A 15,451-nucleotide genomic window follows, 5' to 3' on the forward strand; every position below is an offset into this window, starting at 1 on the left:
AACCAAGGGGATGCCAATACCGATGATGAATTACTCCTTCGGCGATGGTGGTGATGAATTCCCATCATCAGATTTCTAAGGAAGAGGCTCTCCATCAACAAACGACATCTTGGTCTCGGGAATCCTGAAACTAGCAGCATAGCTTATGTGTTTAAACCTGTTTTCATACTCACAGTTCTGATTCTGAACGTCATAGAGTTGAGCTTGGAGTTTGTTGGTGGTGTCGTGAAGTGAGAGGATGTCGCCCCATAGCTTTGCAGTCTCCTTCTCGTGTGCATCAATAAGTTCCGACACAATCTTGTGGAGGATGTCCACCTCACGCTCAGCCATCTTCTTGTAGTTGAAGACCTCTTGTTCCAGCTTCTCCATCCTGTCTTCCAAGCTTCCTTCTCCTTTAGGACCCTGGACATCTTTGATCTGTAGCTCTCCATCAACGAGCAGCAACTCCTTAGGGTGCATCCTCAGCTCGTTCATGTACAAGTTGTCAACGTCCTTGCAGGAGCTGTCCTTCGGAGTTTCCGACGAAGACATGATGGCTCTAGATCCGAAGCAAATCCTGGCAGAAACAGCTCGAAACAAAACACGTCAAGAAAACGATATACGGACCTCCAGGGGTCCGGGGGATTATATAGCAGGAATTTGTATGTAATAAGGAAAGTACCAGGTCGAACCAGAGTCGGAGAGGGGCGATGAGGCGGCCAGCTCATAGGGCGGCGCAGGCCAAGGCATGGCCGCGCCGGCCTATGGGGGCACGCCCTCGTGCGTCTCTTCCACTCCGTTTTGATCTCGTAATTTTTCATATTTTCTAAAAACAGCAAAAACATTGTTCGGAAAGTAAATTGCAAATTTTTTATTACCAGTACTGTTACCTATTCAAAGTCGAGTTCTGGCGGACTGTCAATTTGTCCTTTGATGAAAGCCTCCGGTGTTTCCACTTGAATAACATCAATATCTACATTGTAAGAATCACCTGAGATATAATGCTTGAGTCTTTGTCCATTCACCACTTGTGTGGCATTGCCTTGGAGAGAGCTAATTTTAATTGCTCCTGAACGATACACCTCCTCAACAACATATGGTCCTTCCCATTTCGAGAGCAATTTCCCTGCAAAGAATCTGAGACGAGACCGATACAATAGGACTTTATCCCCAATATTAAATTCTCTTTTGATAATCCTTCTATCATGCCATTTTTTAACTTTCTCTTTAAAGAGTTTAGCATTTTCATAAGCTTCACTTCTCCATTCATCTAGAGAACTCAATTGCAGCAACCTCTTATTACCAGCTAGTTTAGGATCTTTATTTAATTCTCTAACAGCCCAATAAGCTTTGTGCTCTAGTTCTAAAGGTAAATGACAAGCTTTTCCATAAGCCATTTTATAAGGTGACATTCCCATGGGATTTTTATAAGCAGTTCTATAAGCCCATAGTGCTTCCTTCAATTTACTAGCCCAATTCTTTCTAGTTTTATTAACAGTCTTTTGCAAGATAGATTTAATTTCTCTATTTGATAGTTCTACTTGCCCACTGGTCTGAGGATGATAAGCGGAAGCAATTCTATGATTAATACCATATTTAGCAAGAGTTTTTCTAAAACCACCATGAATAAAATGAGAACCTCCATCAGTCATAATATATCTAGGAACTCCAAATCTAGGAAAAATAATATCTAAAAGCATTCTTAAAGAGGTCTCACCATCAGCACTTTTTGTGGGTATGGCTTCCACCCATTTAGTAAAATAATCAACGGCAACAAGTATATGAGTGTTACCTTCTGAAGAGGGAAAAGGTCCCATGAAGTCAAATCCCCAACAGTCAAATGGTTCAATAACAAGAGTATAATTGCATCTGGAGATATTACCAACCCTTTGACATTCATCACAAGATAAAATAAACTTCCTTGCATCTTTGAAGAGAGTTGGCCAATAAAAACCTAATTGTAGAACCTTTTGCGCGGTTCTATCTCCGGCGTGATGTCCTCCATAAGCACTACCATGACATTTACTCAATATCTCTTGTTGTTCATATTCGGGAACACATCTTCGCAGAATACCATCCACTCCTTCTTTATATAAGTGTGGGTCATCCCAGAAATAATGCCTCAAGTCATAAAAGAATTTCCTCCTTTGCTGGGCTGAAAAGGTTGGAGGCAAGTACTTGGAAATAATAAAGTTAGCATAATCAGCATACCAAGGACTGTCTCGCGAGCTCACCTTTATTACAGCCAATTGTTCATTTGGAAAACTATCATTAACAGGAACAGGATCATAAGCAATATTTTCCAATCTAGACAAGTTATCAGCAACAGGATTATCAGCACCTTTCCTATCTACAATATGTAAATCAAATTCTTGCAACAGAAGTACCCATCTAATAAACCTTGGCTTAGCATCTTTCTTTTGCATAAGGTATCTGATTGCAGCATGATCAGTGTGTATAGTAACTTTTGAATCAACAATATAGGATCTAAACTTATCACAAGCAAAGACTACAGCTAACAATTCTTTTTCAGTAGTAGCATAATTTCTTTGAGCAGCATCAAGGGTTTTACTAGCATAATGAATAACATTCAATTTTTTATTTACTCGCTGTCCAAGAATAGCGCCTATAGCAAAATCACTAGCATCACACATAATTTCAAAAGGTAAGTTCCAATCAGGAGGTTCGACTATAGGAGCAGTTGTTAAGGCTTTCTTGAGAGTTTCAAAAGCTTCCTTACAGTCATCATCAAAAACAAAAGGTACATCTTTTTGAAGAAGATTAGTAAGAGGCTTTGAAATCTTGGAGAAGTCTTTAATAAACCTCCTATAAAACCCAGCATGACCAAGAACACTACGAATACCTTTAACATCCCTAGGATAGGGCATCTTCTCAATTGCTTCAACTTTAGCTCTATCAACTTCAATACCTCTCTCGGAAATTTTATGTCCCAATACAATTCCTTCATTAACCATAAAGTGGCATTTCTCCCAATTAAGAACAAGGTTAGTTTCTTCACATCTCTGCAAAACTTTATCAAGATTCCGCAAGCAATTATCAAAAGAATTCCCATAGACAGAAAAATCATCCATGAATACCTCTACAATACTCTCGCAAAAGCCATGAAAAATAGCAGACATGCATCTTTGAAAAGTAGCAGGAGCATTACATAAACCAAAAGGCATACGTCTATAAGCATAAGTTCCATAGGGACAAGTGAAAGTGGTTTTCTCTTGATCCTTAGTTTTAACAGCAATTTGTGAAAACCCAGAATAACCATCAAGAAAGCAAAAATGAGTATTTTTAGATAACCTTTCTAACATTTGATCAATAAAAGGCAAAGGGTAATGATCTTTTTTAGTAACCTTATTAACTTTACGATAATCAATGCACATTCTATACCCTACAACTACTCTTTGAGGTATGAGCTCATCATTATCATTAGGCACAACAGTCATTCCTCCTTTCTTAGGAACACAATGCACAGGACTAACCCATCTACTATCAGCAATAGGATATATAATACCAGCTTCAAGAAGTCTTAATACCTCATTTCTTACCACATCCTTCATCTTAGGAATTAGACGACGCTGAGGTTCAACAATAGGCTTCGCATCATCTTCCATATTAATGGCGTGTTGGCAAATAGAGGGAGAAATCCCCTTCAAGTCATCAAGAGTGTAGCCAATAGCACCTCGGTGTTTCTTCAATATTTCCAATAACCTTTCTTCTGCAAACTCTGAAAGCTTAGAACTAATAATAACAGGATATATTTTCTTATCATCAATATGAGCATATTTAAGATTATCAGGCAATGGTTTTAAATCAAAGACATGATCTTCCTTTGGTGGCGGTGTTGTACCCAGATCTTCTACCGGTAAATCATGCTTAAGAATAGGTTGACGAAGGAAAATTTCATCAAGCTCATCTCTTTCTTCCCTAAAAACTCCACTCTCGCTATTCTCCAAATGTTGCTGCAAGGGATTATTAGGAGCAAGAACAATAGATGCACACTGTTCAACTTTAAAATCATTATTAGGCAAATCAGCTTTATAAGGAGTTTTGGTAAATTTAGAGAAGTTAAACTCATAAGATTCACCAGCAAATTTAGTCAAAATTTTCTCTTTCTTGCAATCTATAATAGCTCCACAAGTATTTAGAAAAGGTCTACCAAAAATGATAGGACAATATTTACTAGCAGCAGAACCAAGTACCAAAAAGTCAGCAGGATATTTAATCTTGCTGCATAGAACTTCCACATCTGGAACAATACCAATTGGAGAGATAGTTTCTCTATTAGCCAGACGAATAACCACATCAATATCTTCAAGTTCACAAGAACCAATTTCGTGCAAAATCTCCGTGTAAAGCTCATAAGGAATAGCACTAATACTTGCACCAATATCACATAAACCATAATAACAATGATCTCCAATTCTAACAGATAACATAGGAACACTAGCTTGCTTAGACTTATTAGGATGTGAAACAATATTAGAAGCATCTTCACAGAAAATAATATGACCATCCTCCACATTTTCAGTCACAAGATCTTTAACTACTGCAACAGCAGGTTCAACTTTTATTTGTTCTTCAGGTTCTATAGGTTTCTTTTCACTTTTATGAACCGCACTATTTATAACAGAGTACTCCTTCATTTTAGGAGGGAAAGGAGTTTTTTCAATATAAGCTTCAGGAATAACATGATCAACAGTTTCAACTACAACACATTTATTAATAGATGAATCAATTTTATCTTTATACGGTTCATGATACTTATCAAAAAATTTCTTAGGCAATTCATAATGAGAGGCAAAAGCTTTATAAAGATTTGCAGCAACTTGAGAATCAAGACCATAAGTAGCACTCATATTACGAAATTTATCAGTATCCATAAAAGCTTCAATGCATTTGTAATCATAATTTATACCTGATTCTCTATCTTTGTCGTTCTCCCATCCTTCAAAGATTTTCCCTGGATCCGATTAAGAAGGTCCCTTTTAAACTCTTCTTTGTTGCGCGTGAATGATCCAGAACAAGAAGTATCCAGCAAGGTCTTGTCTTCAAAAGAAAGTCTTGCATAGAAATTATCAATAATAACAGTACCAGGAAGCTCATGAATGGGGCATTTGAGCATTAAAGACTTCAATCTCCCCCACGCTTGGGCAATACTCTCTCCATCATGAGGCCAAAAATTATATATGCGGTTCCGATCCTTGTGAATTTCACTTGGAGGAAAGAACTTAGAATAAAACCGGGGCACAATATCATTCCATTCAAGAGAATCCCCATTATCCAGTAATTTATACCAATGCGCCGCTTTACCAGACAGCGATATAGAGAATAGTTTCTTCCTCACTTCATCCATAGCAATACCTGCACACTTGAATAAACCACATAATTCATGTAAGAACAGTAAATGATCTCCAGGGTGGACAGTTCCATCCCCTGTATAACGGTTATCCACTACACGTTCAATAATTTTCATAGGTATTTTGTATGGTATCTCTTCCTCACCTGGCGCCTCATCCACTACCTTTGCAGTAGTAGTAGATTTTCCAAATAAAAACTCAAGAGAAGATCTCTCCATAATGAATTATGGCAGCAGGCAGAAATAAAATCAGCACAAACAGTAGAAGTTTCTCTTACCAATTCCACTTACCAATAGCGCTTCACTCCCTGGCAACGGCGCCAGAAAATAGTATTGATGACCCACAAGTATAGGGGGTGTATCTTAGTATCTTCGATAAGTAAGAATGTCGATCCCAACGAGGAGCAGAAGGTGTTGACAAGCAGTTTCGATGAAGGATTCACTGTAAAAGCTCACAGACAAGTATTCAGGGGGTTTTGATGTAACAGATGAATAAAGTACGAGTAAGTAAAGTGCGAGAGTAACAATTGCAGCAAGTGGCCCAATCCTTTTTAGCACAAAGGACAAGCCGGTTTGTTTACTTATAATGACCAAACGTTCTCGAGGACACACGGGATTTTAGTCTAGTGCTTTCGCTACATACGGCTAATTAATCTTCATTGTTTTGATAAGTGTAGTGTGGGTGAACCTATGCTAATGTACCGCCCTTCCTAGGACTAATACATACTTGTGATTATACCCCTTGCAAGCATCCGCAACTACAAGAAAGTAATTAAGATAAATCTAACCACAGCCTTAAACTCTGAGATCCTGCTATCCTTCCTGCATCGATATACCAACGGGGGCTTAGGTTTCTGTCACTCCGGCAACCCCGCAATTGGCAAACGAGTACAAGATGCATTCCCCTAGGCCCATAAAGGTGAAGTGTCGTGTAGTCGACGTTCACACGACACCACTAGAAGAATGACACCACAACTTAAATATCATAACATTGAATATTACTCAACCATACTTCACTACTAACATTTAGACTTCACCCATGTCCTCAAGAACTAAACGAACTACTCACGAGACATCATATGGAACATGATCAGAGGTGATATGATGATGAATAACAATCTGAACATAAACCTTGGTTCAATGGTTTCACTCAATAGCATCAATAACTAGTAGAAATCAACACCGGGAGAGTTTCCCCTATCAAACAATCAAGATCAAACCCAAATTGTTACAGCAGTGACGATGTGCAGCGGTGGAGACGGCGGTGATGATGATGATGATGATGGAGATGATGATGATGGTGATGGAGATGATGTCCAACTCGATGGCGGTGACGATGGCATTGATTTCCCCCTCTGGGAGGGAATTTCCCCGGCGGATCTCAGCCTGCAGGAGAGCTCTTTTCTCTCTGGTGTTCTCCGCCTCGCAGAGGCGGCTGTGACACTTCGCGACCTATCCCCTGGAGCTTAGGTTTTCGGGACGAAGACGTTCGCAAAGAAAAGGAGGCGAGAGGGGGCTGTGGGCCCCCTCCTCACAGGGCGGCGCGGCCAGGCCTTGGGCCGCGCCGGCCTATGAGGTGGGCCCACCTCGGGTCCCCTCGGCTCCCCCTTCTGGCTCCCTTCGTCTTCTGGAAAAATAGGATTTTTCGTATAATTTCCGTCAACTGTTGATCTTCCGAAATATTGCATTCTGACGGCGCTTTTTCCAGCAGAATCCTGACTCCGGTGCGCGATCCTCCAATAATCATGAATCATGCAAAATAGATGAAATAACATAAGTATCATCTCCAAATATGAAATATATCAATGAATAACAGCAAATTATGATATAAAATAGTGATGCAAATTGGACGTATCAATCACCCAAGGTTTATCGAACTCAGAGAGGAAGAGGTCAAAGATATCCCTCTCAAGCAACCCTGCGATCACAATGCAAGAAGTCTCTTGTGTCCCCAACACACCCAATACACTTGTCAGATGTATAGGTGCACTAGTTCGGCGAAGAGATAGTGAGATGCAAATGATATGAATGAATATGAGTGGTAATAGCAATCTGAATAAAATATGGCAGCGAGTAAACATGCAACGGAACAGTAAACAAACGGAGATTCGATGTTTGGAAACAAGGCCTAGGGATCCTACTTTCACTAGTGGACTGATGACCCACAAGTATAGGGGGTGTATCGTAGTATCTTCGATAAGTAAGAATGTCGATCCCAACGAGGAGCAGAAGGTGTTGACAAGCAGTTTTGATGAAGGATTCACTGTAAATGCTCACAGACAAGTATTCAGGGGGTTTTGATGTAGCAGGTGAATAAAGTACGAGTAAGTAAAGTGCGAGAGTAACAATTGCAGCGAGTGGCCCAATCCTTTTTAGCACAAAGGACAAGCCGGTTTGTTTACTTATAATGACCAAACGTTCTCGAGGACACACGGGATTTTAGTCTAGTGCTTTCGCTACATACGGCTAATTAATCTTCATTGTTTTGATAAGTGTTGTGTGGGTGAACCTGTGCTAATGTACCGCCCTTCCTAGGACTAATACATACTTGTGATTATACCCCTTGCAAGCATCCGCAACTACAAGAAAGTAATTAAGATAAATCTAACCACAGCCTTAAACTCTAAGATCCTGCTATCCCTCCTGCATCGATATACCAACGGGGGCTTAGGTTTCTGTCACTCCGGCAACCCCGCAATTGGCAAACGAGTACAAGATGCATTCCCCTAGGCCCATAAAGGTGAAGTGTCGTGTAGTCGACGTTCACACGACACCACTAGAAGAATAACACCACAACTTAAATATCATAACATTGAATATTACTCAACCATACTTCACTACTAACATTTAGACTTCACCCATGTCCTCAAGAACTAAACGAACTACTCACGAGACATCATATGGAACATGATCAGAGGTGATATGATGATGAATAACAATCTGAACATAAACCTTGGTCCAACGGTTTCACTCAATAGCATCAATAACAAGTAGAAATCAATACCGGGAGAGTTTCCCCTATCAAACATTCAAGATCAAACCCAAATTGCTATAGCGGTGACGATGTGCAGCGGTGGAGGCGGCGGTGATGATGATGAAGATGATGATGATGGTGATGGAGATGATGTCCAACTTGATGGCGGTGACGATGGCGTCGATTTCCCCCTCCGGGAGGGAATTTCCCCGGCGTATCTCAGCCCGCCGGAGAGCTCTTTTATCTCTGGTGTTCTCCGCCCCGCAGAGGCGGCTGTAACTCTTCGTGAGGTACCCTCTGGAGCTTAGGTCTTCGGGACGAAGGATTTCGCGAAGAAAAGGAGGCGAGAGGGGCTGTGGTCCCCCCTCCTCACAGGGCGGCGTGGCCAGCCCTTGGGTCGCGCCGGCCTATGGGGTGGGCCCACCTCGGGTCCCCTCAGCTCCCCCTTCTGGCTCACTTCGTCATCTGGAAAAATAGGATTTTTGGTATAATTTCCGTCAACTGTTGATCTTCCGAAATATTGCATTCTGACGGTGCTTTTTCCAGCAGAATCCTGGCTCCGGTGCTCGATCCTCCAATAATCATGAAACATGCAAAATAGATGAAATAACATAAGTATTATGTCCAAATATGAAATATATCAATGAATAACAGCAAATTATGATATAAAATAGTGATGCAAATTGGACGTATCAACTCCCCCCAAGCTTAGACTTCGCTTGTCCCCAAGCGAAACTGAACTCGGTAAACAGGACCACATGTTTATGTAGTGAAGAGTCGATAAATAAAATACGGACAAGAAGCATCATATTCATTAACACAAGACATTCTAGTAAACAACTTCCTCATATAACTCAACTTGAAACAAGTATAAGGTAATCACAAATAAAGGTGCATAAGAAATCATAGTTGGTGATGGCAAACTTCGTTCTTGGTCAGAGAACAATTAACAGATTATACTTATCTCATTGAGAAGCGCTCTCATGTTAAAGTTTATATGGCACAACTTTCATACTCAATCATAATAGTCTCCTCATGATCATTGATAACTTGCAAAGCTATATTCATTCAGATAAAACTTGTACTAAACAAGGAAGAGTAAAGACATGATAAAGCAAATCACAATCTAATGGTTTGATCACAACTACTCAAATGCTTGCTTGAGATGGAGGGAAATAGGTTTACTGACTCAACATAAAGTAAAAGACAGGCCCTTCGCAGAGGGAAGCAGGGATTAAATCATGTGCTAGAGCTTTTTCAGTTTTGAAATCATATAAAGAGAATAAAAGTAACATTTTGAGAGGTGTTTGTTGTTGTCAACGACTGGTAGCGGGTACTCTAACCCCCTTGCCAGACAAACCTTCAAAGAGCGGCTCCCATTTTATTTTTATTTTGTATGGCACTCCTTCCAACCTTTCTTTCACAAACCATGGCTAACCGAATCCTCGGGTGCCTACCAACAATCTCATACCATGAAGGAGTGCCTTTTTATTTTAGTTTTATTATGATGACACTCCCCCCAACCTTTGCTTACACAAGCCATGGCTAACCGAATCCTTCGGGTGCCGTCCATCAATCACATACCATGGAGGAGTGTCTATTTAGTTTAATTAATTTGGGACTGGGAATCCCATTGCCAGCTCTTTTTGCAAAATTATTGGATAAGCGGATGAAGCCACTAGTCCATTGGTGAAAGTTGCCCAACAAGATTGAAAGATAAAACACCACATACTTCCTCATGAGCTATAAAACATTGACACAAATAAGAGATAGTAAATTTTGAATTGTTTAAAGGTAGCACACGAAGTATTTACTTGGAATGGCAGGAAATACCATGTAGTAGGTAGATATGGTGGACACAAATGGCATAGGTTTGGGTTTAGGTTTGGATGCACGAGAAGTATTCCCTCTCAGTACAAGTCTTTGGCTAGCAAGGTTAATTAGCAAGCATAAGAGTCGAAGGAAACAAACAAATATACATGTGATAGAAACAATCATGCATCTTCCTTGTAAGCACAAACAGTTTTAACTTCAGAATAATAAGCTATGAGCTAACAAGAAAGAAAGACAATGAAACAACCACATGTATTCCTCTTTTCTACTTAAACCTCAAAGTGTTGTTGCTATTGACCAATGCTAAGTTTGCCAAAACCAAATAGATTTATTCAATGCTCCCAAAGTGATACCAATACTAAAATCAAGATCAATCATATAATAGAGATTGCAAACTAAAATAAGGTGTGCAATATGTAAATGATAAGACTTCTCATTAATATTCCATAACGATAACTCACACCAAGGGATACATAGACAACTAACTAAAGGAGAGATACTTCCAAACTGCAACCCATCTTATATGATAACCTCCCTACTCATGATATGACACTACTTGACAGTAAAAGTAAAAGGTAGTGGTGATGTGATACCGCGGCACTCCCCCAAGCTTGGAACAAACCAAGGGGATGCCAATACCGATGATGAATTACTCCTTCGGCGATGGTGGTGATGAACTCCTCCCGCGCTTCTTACAGATCTCCTTCAGCTTCAGTTTCTCAGCTTGGCAATTCTGCACTAAGACTCGAAGAGATTCATTGTTATCTGAAGTTGGCGGTGGCGACCTTGTGATGGGAATCGAGTAATATTCCAGCATTCTACGGAGACGGTAGTTCTCCTCCTGGAGTATCTCCACTTCTCTTCTTAGAGCCCGATATCGATCACAAAACTCATCAGTAGTCCGTAGAGCTTCTTCCAACACAGGGAAGGAGTCGAGGCTAAGAGCGGGTGGTAAGGATCCCTGCAAGTTATGAGAGAAAGAACGTCGAGTGTCAACAGATCCCACCAAGATTTGCTTACTCCCAACGGCTTGTTGCTCTTGTTTTGACGACATCCTCTTCACTTCTTCTTCAGAAAACCCCTTGCCCTTGTTGTTGGAGGCCATGGTGCTCCTAGATTGAAAATAGATCCTGGCAGAAACAGCTCGAAACAAAACACGTCGAGAAAGCGATATACGGACCTCCAGGGGTCCGGGGGATTATATAGCAAAAATTTTCACGACAAAAGGAAAGTACCAGGTCGAACCAAAGTCGGAAAGGGGCGACGAGGCGGCCAGCTCATAGGGCGGCGCGGCCTGGCTGGGGCCCGCGCCAGCCTATGGGGGCACGCCCTCGTGCGTCTCCTCCACTCCGTTTCGATCTCGTAATTTTTCATATATTCCAAAAACAGCAAAACATTGTTCGGAAGGTAAATTGCGAACTTTTCATTACCAGTACTGTTACCTATTCAAAGTCGAGTTCTGGCGGACTGTCAATTTGTCCTTTGATGAAGGCTTCCGGTGTTTCCACTCGAATAATATCAACATCTACATTATAAGAATCACCTGAGATATAATGCTTGAGTCTTTGTCCATTCACCACTTGTGTGGCATTGCCTTGGAGAGAGCTAATTTTAATTGCTCCTGAACGATACACCTCCTCAACAACATATGGTCCTTCCCATTTCGAGAGTAATTTCCCTGCAAAGAATCTGAGACGAGACCGATACAATAGGACTTTATCCCCAATATTAAATTCTCTTTTGATAATCCTTCTATCATGCCATTTTTTAACTTTCTCTTTAAAGAGTTTAGCATTTTCATAAGCTTCACTACTCCATTCATCTAGAGAACTCAATTGCAACAACCTCTTATTACCGGCAAGTTTAGGATCTTTATTTAATTCTCTAACTGCCCAATAAGCTTTGTGCTCTAGTTCTAAAGGTAAATGACAAGCTTTCCCATAAACCATTTTATAAGGTGACATTCCCATGGGGTTTTTATAAGCAGTTCTATTAGCCCATAGTGCATCCTTCAATTTACTAGCCCAATTCTTTCTAGTTTTATTAACAGTCTTTTGCAAGATAGATTTAATTTCTCTATTTGATAGTTCTACTTGCCCACTAGTTTGAGGATGATAAGCGGAAGCAATTCTATGATTAATACCATATTTACCAAGAGTTTTTCTAAAACCACCATGAATAAAATGAGAACCTCCATCAGTCATAATATATCTAGGAACTCCAAATCTAGGAAAAATAATATCTAAAAGCATTCTTAAAGAGGTCTCACCATCAGCACTTTTTGTAGGAATGGCTTCCACCCATTTAGTAACATAATCAACATCAACAAGTATATGAGTGTTACCTTCTGAAGAGGGAAAAGGTCCCATGAAGTCAAATCCCCAACAATCGAACGGTTCAATAACAAGAGTATAATTCATAGGCATTTCATTGCGTCTGGAGATATTACCAACCCTTTGACATTCATCACAAGATAAGATAAACTTCCTTGCATCTTTGAAGAGAGTTGGCCAATAAAAACCTGATTGTAGAACCTTTTGCGCGGTTCTATCTCCGGCGTGATGTCCTCCATAAGCACTACCATGACATTTACTCAATATCTCCTGTTGTTCATATTCGGGAACACATCTTCGCAGAATACCATCCACTCCTTCTTTATATAAGTGTGGGTCATCCCAGAAATAATACCTCAAGTCATAAAAGAATTTCCTCCTTTGCTGGGCTGAAAAGGTTGGAGGCAAGTACTTGGAAACAATAAAGTTAGCATAATCAGCATACCAAGGACTGTCTCGCGAGCTCACCTTTATTACAGCCAATTGTTCATTTGGAAAACTATCATTAACGGGAACAGGATCATAAGCAATATTTTCCAATCTAGACAAATTATCAGCAACAGGATTATCAGCACCTTTCCTATCTACAATATGTAAATCAAATTCTTGCAATGTAGTACCCATCTAATAAGCCTTGGCTTAGCATCTTTCTTTTGCATAAGGTATCTGATTGCAGCATGATCAGTATGTATAGTAACTTTTGAATCAACAATATAAGATCTAAACTTATCACAAGCAAAGACTACAGCTAACAATTCCTTTTCAGTAATAGCATAATTTCTTTGAGCAGCATCAAGAGTTTTACTAGCATAATGAATAACATTCAATTTTTTATCTACTCGCTGTCCAAGAACAGCGCCTACAGCAAAATCACTAGCATCACACATAATTTCAAATAGTAAATTCCAATCAGGAGGTTCAACTATAGGAGCAGTTATTAAGGCTTTCTTTAGAGTTTCAAAAGCTTCCTTACAATCATCATCAAAAACAAAAGGTACATCTTTTTGAAGAAGATTAGTAAGAGGCTTTGAAATCTTGGAGAAATCTTTAATAAACCTCCTATAAAACCCAGCATGACCAAGAACACTACGAATACCTTTAACATCCCTAGGATAGGGCATCTTCTCAATTGCTTCAACTTTAGCTCTATCAACTTCAATACCTCTCTCGGAAATTTTATGTCCCAATACAATTCCTTCATTAACCATAAAGTGGCATTTCTCCCAATTAAGAACAAGGTTAGTTTCTTCACATCTCTGCAAAACTTTATCAAGGTTCCGCAAGCAATTATCAAAAGAATTCCCATAGACAGAAAAATCATCCATTAATACCTCTACAATACTCTCGCAAAAGCCATGAAAAATAGCAGACATGCATCTTTGAAAAGTAGCAGGAGCATTACATAAACCAAAAGGCATACGTCTATAAGCATAAGTTCCATAAGGACAAGTGAAAGTGGTTTTCTCTTGATCCTTAGTTTTAACAGCAATTTGTGAAAACCCAGAATAACCATCAAGAAAACAAAAATGAGTATTTTTAGATAACCTTTCTAACATTTGATCAATAAAAGGCAAAGGGTAATGATCTTTCTTAGTAACCTTATTAACTTTTCGATAATCAATGCACATTCTATACCCTACAACTACTCTTTGAGGTATGAGCTCATCATTATCATTAGGCACAACAGTCATTCCTCCTTTCTTAGGAACACAATGCACAGGACTAACCCATCTACTATCAGCAATAGGATATATAATACCAGCTTCAAGAAGTCTTAATACCTCATTTCTTACCACATCCTTCATCTTAGGAATTAGACGATGCTGAGGTTCAACAACAGGCTTCGCATCATCTTCCATATTAATGGTGTGTTGGCAAATAGAGGGAGAAATCCCCTTCAAGTCATCAAGAGTGTAGCCAATAGCTCCTCGGTGCTTCTTCAGTATTTCCAATAACCTTTCTTCTTCAAACTCTGAAAGCTTAGAACTAATAATAACAGGATATATTTTCTTATAATCAATATGAGCATATTTAAGATTATCAGGCAATGGTTTTAAATCAAAGACAGGATCTTCCTTTGGTGGTGGTGTTGTACCCAGATCTTCCACCGGTAAATCGTGCTTAAGAATAGGTTGACGAAGAAAATTTTCATCAAGCTCATCTCTTTCTTCCCTAAAAACTTCACTCTCGCTATTCTCCAAATGTTGCTGCAAGGGATTATTAGGAGCAAGAACAATAGATGCGCACTGTTCAACTTTAAAATCATTATTAGGCAAATCAGCTTTATAAGGAGTTTTGGTAAATTTAGAGAAGTTAAACTCATAAGATTCACCAGCAAATTTAGTCAAAATTTTCTCTTTCTTGCAATCTATAATAGCTCCACAAGTATTTAGAAAAGGTCTACCAAAAATGATAGGACAATATTTACTAGCAGCAGAACCAAGTACCAAAAAGTCAGCAGGATATTTAATCTTACCACATAGAACTTCCACATCTCGAACAATACCAATTGGAGAAATAGTTTCTCTATTAGCCAGCTGAATAACCACATCAATATCTTCAGGTTCACAAGAACCAATTTCGTGCATAATCTCCATGTAAAGCTCATAAGGAATAGCACTTATACTTGCACCAATATCACATAAACCATAATAACAATGATCACCAATTCTAACAGATAGCATAGGAACACTAGCTTGTTTGGATTTATTAGGATGTGAAACAATATTGGAAGCATCTTCACAGAAAATAATATGACCATCCTCTACATTTTCAGTCACAAGATCTTTAACTATTGCAACAGCAGGTTCAACTTTTATTTGTTCTTCAGGTTCTATAGGTTTCTTTTCACTTTTATGAACCGCACTATTTATAACAGAGTACTCCTTCATTTTAGGAGGGAAAGGAGTTTTTTCAATATAAGCTTCAGGAATAACATGATCAACAGTTTCAACTACAACG

The sequence above is a fragment of the Lolium perenne genome, chromosome 2 (genome assembly GCF_019359855.2).
Source record: "Lolium perenne isolate Kyuss_39 chromosome 2, Kyuss_2.0, whole genome shotgun sequence".
Taxonomy (NCBI): Eukaryota; Viridiplantae; Streptophyta; class Magnoliopsida; order Poales; family Poaceae; genus Lolium; species Lolium perenne.